This window comes from Watersipora subatra, chromosome 3 (assembly GCF_963576615.1).
Source record: "Watersipora subatra chromosome 3, tzWatSuba1.1, whole genome shotgun sequence".
Taxonomy (NCBI): Eukaryota; Metazoa; Bryozoa; class Gymnolaemata; order Cheilostomatida; family Watersiporidae; genus Watersipora; species Watersipora subatra.
The window spans coordinates 58,721,672-58,733,155 of NC_088710.1; the positions used below are offsets into that span (position 1 = coordinate 58,721,672).

General features: G+C 34.1%; 1 long non-coding RNA gene across 2 annotated transcripts; it reads right to left on the bottom strand.

Annotated features, from left to right (window-relative positions):
- Positions 1–1,422: 1,422 nt before the first annotated feature.
- Positions 1,423–11,476, bottom strand: LOC137391417 (uncharacterized). 2 transcript variants are annotated; one of them, XR_010978122.1, is made up of 3 exons: positions 11,406–11,476; positions 4,184–4,223; positions 1,423–1,824 (listed from the first exon to the last, which is right to left on the bottom strand). It is a non-coding gene; the product is annotated as an uncharacterized lncRNA (long non-coding RNA). The 2 variants fall into 2 exon arrangements; XR_010978121.1 differs by lacking the exon at positions 11,406–11,476 and having other exon boundaries at positions 4,184–4,363.
- Positions 11,477–11,484: the final 8 nt, after the last annotated feature.

Here is an 11,484-nt window from a genome sequence, read left to right on the forward strand (position 1 = left end):
TTCATATATATATATACATATATGTGTACATGTATATATGTATATACATACATGTACATGTATGTATATATATATATATGTATATATGTTTATATATATACGTATATACATATGTGTACATCTATATATATATACGTATATACATATGTGTACATCTATATATATAAATATATATAGATAATTACAATTAAGGTTTTACTATATTATAAGTTAATACAGTAAAGTAATAGTAGAATAAAAGAGCTCTACAAAAAATTGAAGTAAATAGTACTAGTTATGGAAAATAGTTGTACTTAACTGGTAGCTACTGGCAGTTTCATGACCTCTCTTGTCAATCATCACGCTGCTACTCTAATGATTGACCCAATCGCTATATATATGTATACATAGCGTTATATGTACATGTATATATAGCGATATATGTACATGTATATATAGCGATGTTTTTTATAACTAGTATGTATATATGCTACAGACAGTACTGTTTCGGCTATTGAAGCCTCATCAGTATATATATATATATATATATATATATATATATACTGATGAGGCTTCAATAGCCGAAACAGTACTGTCTGTAGCATATATACATACTAGTTATGTATATATGCTATGTTTTAGTAAAACCGAAAAGTTGAGAAAGATATTCTAACAACATACTCTATGAAATGAATGATGATTTTGAAAAGAGCCATGGGGGAGCGACTACATAGAATAAGCCAGACTGGATGACGTGTCTGACGCCGCCGCGATTCCATTGGCAAGACCAGATATCCAATGCAGGGAAGCATTGATTTCCGATGGACTAATTGCTATATATATATATTTATATATATATTCAATAAATATATATATATTTATATATATATTTATATATATAGCAATTAGTTCATCGAAAATCAATGCTTCCCTGCATTGGATATCTGGTCTTGCCAATGGAATCGCGGCGGCGTCAGACACGTCATCCAGTCTGGCTTATTCTATGTAGTCGCTCCCCCATGGCTCTTTTCAAAATCATCATTCATTTCATAGAGTATGTTGTTAGAATATCTTTCTAAACTTTTCGGTTTTACTAAAACATCTGTTATAACTGCTGCACCTTTGGTTCAATAATATATTACATTTTATTAACAAAGTTTCTTTGTTTAAACCAGGGGTTCCCAATTAGGTTCGCTGGTTTCCCCTTCCAGACTACAAAAACTCTATTTCCCCTTTTCTATCAGGCTTCCTTTTGCTTTCAATCTGCATACTTCTTCATATTTTGTCATTTTTGCATTCCACAGCACCAAATATTAAGTATCACAGCATTTAATAGTTTAACTATCTTTATAAAGGTCTGGTCAGCATGTTATGGGTGAAAAGGAAGTGGAAATTCCCCAAAGTTATAGAGAGTATTATGAAACTATGAATCACAAGATAGTACACAATGTAATAAACGCCCAGTTTATTAACAACAAACAACAACATGCAGCATGTAACTATTATGCACAGCTTTGCAAATACGATGTATAAGCAAAAATTTATAAATAAAGGCCAGAATTCTCTCCCTGAAAATGAAAATTTCCCCCTTGGGGGAATTCCCCACCATTTGGGAACCACTGGTTTAAACCATCCACGATATGAGAAGTTACTAACTAATCCGCAACAATCTTAAACAGTAACATGTTGTTACACGAGCACACCTTTGTTCAAGCTATCCTAAAATGAATATTGTTTTTAGGTTTATACAGTATTACAAATTGCTGTCAGGATGCTTGTTGTGGTCAGTCTCAGGTCAAAATCTCAATGCCTTCCTATTTTGCATCGCTATACAAGTTTCAGCATCTGTAAAGGAATGTAAAAGCAGAATAGCGTTGCATCAATTAGTCCATTTGGTTTGTCACATGAAATCATTATCGAACTAGCAAGCAGTTGTAAAATATATTGTAGCAGCTGAAAAAGATTAGCAACATGGTGTAAATATAATGATATGAGAATTCTCGTTGTCTTCAGACTTGATCTTACACTTTCAGCAGGTTTCTTGTTGTTAGCAAAGTAAGTATCGAAAAACAAACAGAACGTACAAGCATGATGGTTGGCTGTCAACCAGAAGCCACATAAAGTTAGTATATATCATGTTCATACAATTTTAAACCTTTTCAAGCATCGTTTATTATAGGATTTTATGAAGCTTTTTCAAAAATGACAAGAGGACACTCAACTCACTGCTAATAGTTCTGAGCAGTTGTAGAGCCATAGCCCTGAGGACACTCAACTCACTGCTAATAGTTCTGAGCAGTTGTAGAGCCATAGCCCTGAGGACACTCAACTCACTGCTAATAGTTCTGAGCAGTTGTAGAGCCATAGCCCTGAGGACACTCAACTCACTGCTAATAGTTCTGAGCAGTTGTAGAGCCATAGCCCTGAGGACACTCAACTCACTGCTAATAGTTCTGAGCAGTTGTAGAGCCATAGCCCTGAGGACACTCAACTCACTGCTAATAGTTCTGAGCAGTTGTAGAGCCATAGCCCAGAGGACACTCAACTCACTGCTAATAGTTGTGAGCAGTTGTAGAGCCATAGCCCTGAGGACACTCAACTCACTGCTAATAGTTGTGAGCAGTTGTAGAGCCATAGCCCTGAGGACACTCAACTCACTGCTAATAGTTGTGAGCAGTTGTAGAGCCATAGCCCTGAGGACACTCAACTCACTGCTAATAGTTCTGAGCAGTTGTAGAGCCATAGCCCTGAGGACACTCAACTCACTGCTAATAGTTCTGAGCAGTTGTAGAGCCATAGCCCTGAGGACACTCAACTCACTGCTAATAGTTGTGAGCAGTTGTAGAGCCATAGCCCTGAGGACACTCAACTCACTGCTAATAGTTCTGAGCAGTTGTAGAGCCATAGCCCAGAGGACACTCAACTCACTGCTAATAGTTCTGAGCAGTTGTAGAGCCATAGCCCAGAGGACACTCAACTCACTGCTAATAGTTCTGAGCAGTTGTAGAGCCATAGCCCAGAGGACACTCAACTCACTGCTAATAGTTCTGAGCAGTTGTAGAGCCATAGCCCTGAGGACACTCAACTCACTGCTAATAGTTCTGAGCAGTTGTAGAGCCATAGCCCTGAGGACACTCAACTCACTGCTAATAGTTCTGAGCAGTTGTAGAGCCATAGCCCAGAGGACACTCAACTCACTGCTAATAGTTCTGAGCAGTTGTAGAGCCATAGCCCTGCTCATGAATGCAAGTTTTATGCCATCAACTAGATTAAGTATAATATGTACTTTGTGTTCGCAGCAGCTTTCTAACAAAGGCCAATCATTTGTTGAACTTGATGACAGTGCATATGTTAAACTTGGTTAGCATTAAAACGCAAAAGTTTTGCCAAATTGAAGATTTCCATTTGCATCATAAGTTTTTAATATCAATGCTCATATGCACATTCCCTCAGTTATAGAGTAGTTTTGTGTGTATATGACAATCATTGAGAGTCAGGCTTTATGCCACAGAGATAGAATGTGCCTAATGTAAAAGCTTTGTTGGAAACTCCAAAAGATTAGTAGCTGCGATGATAAAAAAAATTGCGATTTACAACTTTGCATGTTGAATATGTTTTCTTGTGACAGTCCTATGTTTTGTAGGTCCTATATTCCACAATGCACACCCTATAAGTAAACACATCTACTGCTGTTGGCCTATTACAGATAATATATCCGCTGGCCATTCACTAACATATGCCAAATCTTTTTGATGATATAAATATATATTCATTTGCACTTGTTCTTCACTCTTTAATATGCAATATACTCATGTAGGCCTATTATACTCCTCCATTTTCATCATTCATGCAGAGCTATGTTCTTAAATCAATGATATTAGAATTTTAAATAGGCCTATGTTCATCATGACATAACATTTAACATACATTTGTGCAGGCTTATATTCCTCGCTCTATGTTGTTAATAATACATTCAAACTGGCTTGTCTTCCTGATTTTATGATATAAACACTCATTCAGGCCCGTGTTCCTCAATCCATGATTTTTAATGCATGTATATTCATTCAAGTCTATACTCCCTACTTGATGGTAATGTACAATCATGCCTCCCTATGTACCTTACTCATAATTTATTTGCAATAGCCTATCTAATTTTATAACTTATGTAGATGTTCAAGGTCAGCAACACTGTAGAAATGAGTACCTTAAATTTTGTATGCGGTGATGAGGCCTTTCTTGGAGTCCTGAAAACAGCCAAAAGTAGCAATACAGTAGTACTACATTTATTTTGCCCAAAGCGTAATTTGAGAAGTGGCAGCAAATTTAGCCTGAAATCATTATACAACAAAGACAATAGCATAAAAACATCATACGAAGACTGTAATATGGCCTTGTTTTTGATGTGATGTAGTTTCATCTAAATCATTGTAATGATTTCTCATGCAGCTTATCATTGCCCACAATGCAGACCTGTCTCATAAACAGTACAAAGATTTTCTGTCTGATCATGGCTATGGCAGATGTTTGCGAGCAGACATGCAAAAGAAAAATATTTGTATAAGCGCCTACAAGAAGGCGCAGAGATGCGATAGCAAGGTCAAATAAAGTAATCACTCCATGCTGTTTCTCACGGTCTAGTAACTTTTGTTAGTTAGTCGTTTGCTGCTAAGTACATGTAGGTTAGTTAGAAGTACGTTGTATAATGCCATAGCATAAAGTAATCACTACCTTTCCCTGTTTTGTAAATTATTTCTGTTGTGGCATCGTCTGATGCAAATAACTCACAAAATAGCAAATATTTGATTATTTGAGGAATGGGCCCAATAAATTTGTCAGAGGCATGAATGTGCTTTTGATAAATATCCATGAAACATGAATAGCTGATTGCTACCATACCACTTGAAAGATCTTTTGTGGTAAACAGTCATCTCCGATTAGCATCTCTGAGTTGCGCACAGCAACTTATTAGTCGCTGAACCTACTTTTGTTTTAACATGAAAATAAATCAGAGTTGATAAAATTTGCTTACATAAGAGTTTTTCTCGTATGAAGATGAACTAATGTCGGATGTCGTCTGATTTTACCACCATTAATATTATGTAATATCAATTGGTGTGAGCAACAACATATCAAAAAATAGGTTTTTTTGGATAGTCTTCAATTACCTATACTTTTGTTTTGGTGGTTCCTTTGCAAGGCCAGTATAGATTGAGACGATAAATTTTCCTCCAGTTATAAAAATAATATTTTCTAATTCTGGTCAAATATTCATGTATAAATGGAACCTTCAACTCACATTTTGGATTGTCCATTTCCTAAATGCAAAAACTAATATCAGACCAAAACATAGGAGCAAGGCAAATATTAACTGCTAAGAAATTCAAACAGACTCGTTCAACAGCCCTTATGATCAGTGATGCTCCAAGGTTTGCAACATAGCCAAACTTGTCAAATCTTCTTCCAAAAACATTGCTCAGGAAAACAATCCTCACTAACAGTATAATTAAAGGATTTTGTTATCAAACCAAATTTCCTTAAAAGTACATTTTTTAAAAGTTTAAGTCGATCAGGTGCTATGAGGTCTATCTTTTTTCGATATTATACTGCTATTTCAGCATATTGAAAACCAACAAAGTTTCTTAATACCCCATTTATAATTTTGTATTTGTTATGCCAATTGAAAAAAGATATTTTAAATGTAAAACTCTTGTATATGCCAATACAGTGTAAGAGACAATGAAGATGTGTAGTTCTCTGCATTCGGGTGTACCATTGCACAATAGGCAAACCAACAAAAGCAAATTTAAATTTATTGTTGGTTCATCGTATTAAGAATATGATGAACTTATAATTGCTCAATAGATTAGCCAATTCTAATGGCTTGTTTATATCACATAATTATTTACTCTGCCCATTATCAATGCGTAATATGTTTAGTAAGCAACAGCAGCTCTGAAATGGTAAAAATAAAAAACTCATCGAAAGATGAGTCTTTAATAAACGCACAGCAACAGCTGCTGAAAGAAGTTATAATATTATAAAAACAGAAAGAAGTCCATAGTCAATTGTTAGCTCTCTCCAACAGACCTTCTGTAATACATGGTTACTTGTGTTGATGTGTAGATTTTACAATATTCTTTATTGCAGTTGCCAGTAAATCTTTGTGCTTCATGTTCACTTAATATAAACAGCTCTTACTAGGTGAAAACCCACAAGAATAGTGAAACTCAGAAAAGGAAACTTCAAATGTGTCTACATATGTTTGTAGTTTCTCAATTTAAAAAATCAACCATCAAAGGAAAGGGTCCAAACTGGAGGAAAAAATTAAAAACCTGAAAAGCCAACTGAGCAAAGAACATGAATGCTAAAAAGTTTTTGAAAGGAAATTAAGTGCAATATGAAATCACCTAAAAATATTCTGATGTATTTTGTAATGCTGTATTTAAAGATGTCTAATAAAACTTACTGTCAGTAAGCAAACTCAATTAAATAAAATATGGCCTACCCAACTATAATTCTCATAATACATGTACACATATAATAGAATGTGAAGCATTGGCAAAGGAAAATTTATAGCATGTTGTAAAACTGGAAATCAGTAGAGATAACTTACAAAATATACTCTATAAAATGTTTTTGAATGTCAGCTGATCTGTTCAAAGTTTCTATACCGTGGTTAACCCAAAAATTCTTGAAAAGCTAGTTTCTCTGTTTTAACTAAGCACCATACAACTCATGTTAAAATATTTTATCATGTTGGCATGTTGTTCAAAATTAATTTATATCTTGTGTGCCTGCCAGAGTATCAGATGTATTCAACTCACCACTGGAAATTTATACATGTAAAAGTAGCATTTTTATTTGTTTGTTCCAATTCTTCCTAAGAAATTAAAGCCATATTTTGTACTTATCAATCTGTAAATACGGCTTACGGTTATTCTAAAAGGCAGTTCATTGTCAATTACTTGTACATGTATATGCTGTTTTTATACGCTTTCTAATTATTTTGTTGAATGATTATGATTGATCATTAAATGTGCATTTTTTTACATGTATTGTTATATAATGAGATGTTCTCGCTATCAACAGTGTTTTGTGATTGGACAATTCAACCAATTGTTCGCTAGTTTAATTACGCCTGCTTACGTATGACAAATTCTTCTAAAATTGTTATGCTAGTTAAGTTAGTGTTTTTCTGTCATAAGAAACACTTGACTCATAAACTTAAATAAATCATATTATTTACTGCAAAAGTATGTCTATTGCTTGTGCTTTCTCGAAAGAGTAATATAGTATATCTTAACAAAGACTAGATTTGAATAAAGATATTCTCAGAACAGAGTTAAGTTCTACAGGTTATATCACGGGTGCTGTTGGGTACAGCATACTCTGCTGGTTTGATATATTATAATGAGTTGGTTTTTGTTTTCTCCTGCTTGATCTAGCAGGTTGTACTACAGGAAGCATTGGTTTTAGCATGTTCCGTTAGTTTCATTAGAGCATCTTGAGCCCATCTTGAGTTTGTTTCAGTCCTCTATTATTGGGTTTAGCAGGCTGTGTTAGATTTAGCGCTGTCTCTGCTGTAATGAAACTTCGTTGGTTACAGCAGACTGTAGTGAATCGATAAATGACCAAGCTCAAAATTAGAGAGTTGTCCCTTCTTTCCGCTTCCTTTCTAGGAACTTAAATCGATATGATTAAATAAACAGTACAGTATTGTACAGGCTGGCATGTAATAATATCGTATTTAGTAATGAGGGTAGCATTTATGAATATATACATAATATAATGAAATAAAGAATATATTCATACTCAAAATATTTGTGTCTATAGTTGCTCAAGTATACGTAGTTTTTGTACACATTTTTAGCGACTCACAGTCAATCAATGCCACAATCAATACTCATAAAGAATCTAGTCTTCAGACCTAAACCCTTGTATATAGTATCAATCAATTTATTTTGTATAAGTTATCCTGCATTACTTATTTGAAGTCATCCTCTCATGTAAATTTTCTTTTAATTTTTACACAAATACAGTGAAACATGGATAACTCGCCCTCGGATATATCGAACACATGGTTAACTCGAATGGATTTGCTTGGTCCGTTCCAACGCAATGATAAATGGCTTTATATAACTCGACCTCCGCACTGTTAACTCGAACAGTTTTTTGCCGAATTCACAAACGTGGTTTCCGTTCAATTTATTTCGAAGGAGTTTCCACTAGTCGCGGAGCTGAGAACTCTGCTTTCTTAACGAAAGCGCTTTTTATAAGCGTATAGTGTACATATAATTTCCCCCCTACCGTATAATGGAACCGAAAAAAGAACTCGTATAAAAATTATTAATAGGGTCGCTAAGACGTTCGCTTAGTTACGGCCAAGCTATAAACGTTAGAAGGTATTAGCGATAAAAATTTAATAAAGATAGACACAGCATGCAAAATACATATTGTAACAGTGATTATATGCGGATACATGAAGATAAAATGTCACAAATAGGCTCGTGGCTTGGCGTCCGCTACAACAGACATCCGCTTTACGATGGCATCACGCAAGCAAAGAAAAGCGTGGAAACCTTCTGACAAACTTAAAGTACTCGAGGAAATCGAAGCAGGACAAAAGCTATCAGCATTATCAAAAAGAGAAAATCTTCCAAAAAGTACAATGTCAACATGGATTAAACAAAAAGAAAGAATAAGATCGTTATGTGACCAAGATTCATCAAGGCTAAGAGATCGTTCAACGTCGCACGATGATTTGGATGGTGTATTATTGACTTGGTTTAGACAAGTGCGTAGTGAGTGCGTACCTATCGATGGGCCAATTTTGTTAGAAAAGGCTAACAAGTTTTTAAGGACTATAATAACTGTTTAAAATCTATTTCTACAATAAGTCACACTGTTGATCTTTGTAAAAAAAAACACCTTGTCACAGACTACACTCGATAAGTTTTTTAAATGAAACAACTGATCAGATGTAAAGCATGCTTTTTTGCATTGGTCATAAATGTTTACTTATGTGCAGTTTTAAAAATTATCAGAAAGAATAGATATTTTTCTATTGGGCTGAGATTTTTTTTGCAGTTTTAGGTGATGTGACTGACAAGACGTTTTAAGATTAAAATTGGCAAAATTGATCTCGAGTAAAACACTCAGAAGAAAAAATGTCTTCTGAGCGTTTTAATCGCGATTAGGTTTTGCCAATTTTAATCTGAAAAAGTTCTGGCAGTCACATCACCTAAAACAACACACAAATCTCAAGTGTATAAAAATATCTATACTTTCTGATAAATACTTTAAAACTCTACATCAGATGCCCTTTAACTTACAACAAACAACCTATACTTTAGTTTTATATATACATGTAGTTTGTACATGTATCTACTGATAAATACATTCACTTGTGACTGTGCTCTGATAACTTGAACGCTCTGATAACTCAAACACTTTCGCTCGGTCCCATGAAGTTTGAGTTATCCATGTTTCACTGTATATATATATATATATATATATATACATGTATGAGCAATCTTTATTGTGGTAATCAATAGTCATATTTTACAACATGTTTTCCACAAGGTACCACAGCAAGTAAACTAACTAAAAAGCAGTGTACAACAAAAAAGAACAACACAAAGAAACTATAGCCTAACTAAAAAACTAATGAATAGTTTAACTAATATAATAATGTTGGAACTGAATGCATAAAATATGTAAAAATCAAGCTTGAGGATTGATATGAGTATTGTTTAAACAAAAAGTGGACAAATAAAAGCTCTGTGAAAATAGTTATGCATATCTATGACAACAAATTTCCAGTTATAAAAACGACGTATAATATAAAATTGTTAAAATAGGTAAGGCTATAGGCCTATGGTGAATGGTATTAATGGTCAGAGGATAGTAGGTGTAGTTTGAGTTTTGTTTTAAAAAATTGCAAAGTAAGAGTTCTTAAATGAGTGCAGAGGTTATTAAATGAATTTCGCAGGTTACTGTCGAGTTTGTTGTGGTTTATGGCACTAGGTAAGTTAAATCTGGTCCTGGTTTTGTGACCATGGTTTACGGTTTGAAAGCTATAGCCGAGATATTTAGGGCAATTATTGTAGAGTATTGAATGAGCAGTGAGGCGGGTAAAGTACTATGATAGCTTAGGTAAGGGAAGAACATCAGTAGTGCTTGTTATTAAGTTGGTAAGTGGTAAGTGATGGTTTTTAAGGGTTGTGTTTAGGTCTTTGCATATAAGTCGTAAAGCTCTTTTTTGTAAAATAAATGGTTTGTTGGTATATTTTACAGGTGTTGTAGGGTAAAACACATGTAGGCCATATATAAAATAGGAATGGATAAAATTATAGTAATATAATCTGGCAGTATCAAAGTTCATAAGATGACGAATGTTATAAAATAAATGTAGGTTAGATGATATTTTATTTGAAACGAATGAAATGTGGTCTAGCCATGATAAAGAGTCGTTGATGATAAAGCCAAGTAGTTTAGAAGTAGATTGTCTTGTTAGGGTACTGTTAGAATATAGGTAGAAATTGTCAGAGAGAATTTCAATGGTGGATTTACTAAGATATAGTGAGATTTTGAAATGTTAAGAGGCATCTGATTTGTCACACACCACTGTTGGATAAGTTTTAGGTCTGAATTTATTTTAGATTGGAGGCGTGAAAGGTCAGTTTCGGATATAGAGAAGGTATATATAGTAGATATAGATAGGATATATGAGGTATCGTCATTCGTCAGCATAAGCATGAGGTGTGCTGCGGAGTAGTAATTTTAGTAAATCATTTAAAAATTTTGAAACAGTGTGGGTGCAAGAATTGAACCTTGTAGAGCGCCAGTAGCTATAGAAAGAGTATCTGAGCAGATATTTTTTATTTTCACGCATTGGTGCCGTCCATTCAGATATGACCCGATGGTATCAAGAAATTTACCAGTTATTCCTATGCTTGCAAGTTTTGAAATAAGGATATTATGATTAACCATGTCAAAAGCTTTTTGAAAGTCAAAAAAGATAATGATCTGAGTATTTTTGTTTTTGACCATGTTTGACCAAGTGGAGTAGAGTCTTTACTGTAGATATGATGGATGGTAGTGATGTACGAGTGGTTTTTCCAAATCCTGACTGTAAGCTGCTTATAGTTTTGTTGTTGTTTAAGTGTATTTGAAGCGCAGTAAGTATATGTCTTTCGTAAATTTTAGGAAGTATAGAAAGTACAGATATGGTTCTATAATTATATAAATTATTTTTATCACCACTGTTCATCACCACCATCATCGCTACGAATAAATAACCTCAAACTAAACATAAATTGTTCACTACTATCTTGCATTCAGAACACTTTACAGTTTCCATTTTATTTGATAATATGCCTACAAATAAAGGCTTTTTGTTATCAGCAAAATAAAAGATTACTAACTTTTAGCCAATGCTCTTTTGTTTCCTTTCAATTTTTGGTACATTTATGGAGGTAGACTACCTCCGTAGTTAAGATTGTA